The sequence below is a fragment of the Suncus etruscus genome, chromosome 3, assembly GCF_024139225.1.
Source record: "Suncus etruscus isolate mSunEtr1 chromosome 3, mSunEtr1.pri.cur, whole genome shotgun sequence".
NCBI lineage: Eukaryota > Metazoa > Chordata > Mammalia > Eulipotyphla > Soricidae > Suncus > Suncus etruscus.
The window spans coordinates 166,934,713-166,938,067 of record NC_064850.1 but is presented as its reverse complement, the minus strand read 5'-3'; the positions used below and the strand labels follow the sequence as shown (position 1 = coordinate 166,938,067).

General features: G+C 29.4%; 1 non-coding gene across 1 annotated transcript; it reads left to right on the top strand.

Annotated features, from left to right (window-relative positions):
- Positions 1–2,656: 2,656 nt before the first annotated feature.
- Positions 2,657–2,760, top strand: LOC126004661 (U6 spliceosomal RNA). The gene has a single exon (XR_007493927.1). It is a non-coding gene; the product is annotated as a U6 spliceosomal RNA (small nuclear RNA).
- The last annotated feature ends 595 nt before the right edge of the window (positions 2,761–3,355 follow it).

The following is a 3,355-nucleotide window of genomic DNA, read 5'->3' as shown; positions in this document are numbered from 1 at the left end:
CCAATAATCCAGTTTCTCTAGCACTATTATTTAAAGTCTATTATTCTTAATTTATTTGGCAATCTTACATATATTTTATATACATGTATACTGTATATACACATGGAAATTATTAAAATTATTTAAAATAACATTCACACATACTATATGTATATAACTACATATATCTATTGCTATTATATAGGAATATAATTAATTTTAGTGTATTTATCTTATACAACTTATTTGAAATAAATAGTGCTAATATACTTTTCATTCTTCACTTACTTTTTCCTCATTCTTTATCTCTTCCCTTTTCTTTCTTTCATTTGGTAGAATTATTACAATATATTTATTATGATATCTGCCAACATAAGCAAGTTTAATTTACCTTTCCGGTCTTTAAATGTTTATTTGATTTATTTAAATTGAACAGTATAGAATTTCTAATATGATAAATACAAGCAGTTAAAGAGCATATTCTTATCTTGTTTCTTATAGTGAAGATGTTATCACCTTAATTGCAATGACAGTTACAAGCATTTTAACTTTTTTTTTTTTTTTTTTTTTTGGTTTTTGGGTCACACCCAGCAGCGCTCAAGGGTTACTCCTGGCTCTAGGCTCAGAAATCGCCACTGGCAGGCTCTGCAACCATATGGGATGCCGGTATTTGAAGCACAAACCTTCTAGATGCAAGGCAAGCACCTTACCTCCATGCTATCTCTCCAGCCCCAAGCATTTTAACTTTTATCAATTTATGAAGTTCTTTCTCTATCCCCCTTTATGTAAAATTTTATCATAAATATAATTTGTTAATTTTTCATGCATCACTAATACCATCATAGATATTTCTGTTTTACCTATAAATTTAAAGGATTAAAATTATCGTTTTTCAACATTATACTAGCCTTTTATTAATTTTTATTTAATTTGCTGATTTTTTTGTTTATTTATTTCGGTTACTCCCAGCAGTGCTCAGTGGTTACACCTTGATCTACGCTCAGAAATTGCTCCTGGCAGGCTCGGGGAACTACTATATGGGATCCTGGATTCGAAGCACCATACTTCTGCATGCAAGACAAAGGCCCTACCTACATGCTATCTCTGCGACACCTAATTTGCTAATTTTTAAAAGTTTTTAGATTGATTTTCATAATAGATATCTTTGTAGTTATGCCTTTAGAAGATAATTGTGTGTGTGTGTGTGTGTGTGTGTGTGTGTGTGTGGTAATGTTTAGCTATAAGGTATTATTCCAATAGTTTGGAAGGGATAAAAGGAAATTAAAATGTTTTTTTAATAAATATTTTGCTATAGAAGTCCAGCTAAATAATATGAGGTAAGTCATTTCCTTTAAAGGCTTGAAAGTGTATGAATAAAAAAGTCGTGAAGGAATATGGCTATTAAAATATTTTTGAATATTAACTGGTAACAACTTGTATTTTTCAAAGTAAGTATTTTTTTCTGAAAGTGTTCAAATGTGTGTATATACATATTTATTTAAAATTCTTCATTATTATAATTTAATGGTTGAACTTTCTTACATAATAACCTGATTTATTACCAAATTTGATAAACAATGTCTTCCCTTTTTATCATTAACAGGTTTGTAAAGTTGTCAATTATTTAAAATAAGCTTCATTATAATAAATTTATATTATTTTTAAACTTATTTTCTATCATGTTTTTCTATTCTGTTGGTCTGCTTTACTTTCATTTGCTCTTTTGTTTTCTCTTGAGCAGCAGCTTATATTACTTATTTGCTTTCTATTTTTTAACAATGCATTGAATGCGATAAATTTTATAGGTCTGCTTTACCTGTGTTTCACAAAATTTTATGTGATATTTTCATTTTTAATCAATTCAATATATTTTTAAGTTTCCCTTTAGATTCTAATGCCCAGGAGCTATTCATTGCCAAGCATTTGGATATTTTTTTAAAAGTTATTTTTCTTTTATTGATTTCTACTTTTAAGCCATATAACCACTGTACTGGGAACCACATTTTAATTATTTTATTTATAATAGGGCCTGTTTTATGATCCAAGAAATAGTCTATCTTGACATAGTTCTGGGGACACTTAAAAATATATAACCTGCTGTTTTTGAATGAGATCTATATTTTTTCTGTTTTCTTTCCATTATTCATAACATATTGCAAATGTTTCCAAGTATAAATATATATATTTACATTTTTTGGTGAGGATTTGGGCAGGCCTAGAAATCCTAAGAATTGTAGTAGGCAACACTTAAATTTGACTCCATACTTAGGGTTAACTATAAGTGGGACTTAGAGGCTATCCATACCCAGCTCTAGAGATCAAACTTGGGTCACCTGATTGTAATTCAAGTGGACGACTAGCTATCTTGCATTATTTTTTCAGCCTTTGTCTAGTCTTTAAATCTTTGACATTTCTTGTCCTTTTATCTTTGATGTATATATACATCAAATAAAATATATAAACTTTGCTGCCCTATCAACTTCTTGTAATCCTGTCTCAATATAATTTCCTTTACATTAAATTCAATTTGGATACATTATATTTATTAGACTTTATATATTTTTGCCTATCATTTTACTTTAAATCTATTTCACTATATTTTCTGTTATATTTTTACAGATATCTAGAGCAGACAATATTATTCACTATTTTTAAAATAGTAAAAATAGTAAAGCATGTGCTCACTTTGGCAGCACATATACTATAATTGGAACGATACAGAGATTAGCATGGACCCTGCGCAAGGATGACACGTAAATTCGTGAAGCATTCCATATTTTTAGAAAAAAAAAGAAAAATAGTAAAATATTACTGTATAATTACTATATATTACCATGTACATTAGTAAAATATTTACAATATTTTATTCACTATTAATGAACTATGTGGTATATTTAGTCTATTTAGATAGAGTATGATTTTGATATGTTAAGTTTCAATTTTTTCACTATTCTGTCTTATTTTTCTGCTTACATTATTCCTTCAATTTGTTGATTAATCGAACAACTTTTAAATTACTATTTAATTGGGAATTACACTTAGTAATCTTTAGTTATTATTGTGTATATCTGTCTTATTTTATTCTCTCCTTATTAATGTACACTTACAAGTTTCAAAATTTTGGTCGTATTACTTTCACAGTTTGATTAAGTATGCAATTATTACTTTTGATTCTGACCCTTTAACTTTCAGAGTCTCTAGTGAAAATTAACTATTTCTGGGGTCAGAGCAGCGGAGCAAGCAGTACGGCCTCTGCCCTGACAGTGCTAGCCTAGAACAGACAGCGGTTCAAACCCCCGGTATCCCATCTAGTCCCCCAACCCAGGAGCTATTTGTGAGCGCATAGCCAGGAGGAACCCCTGAGCATCACTGGGTG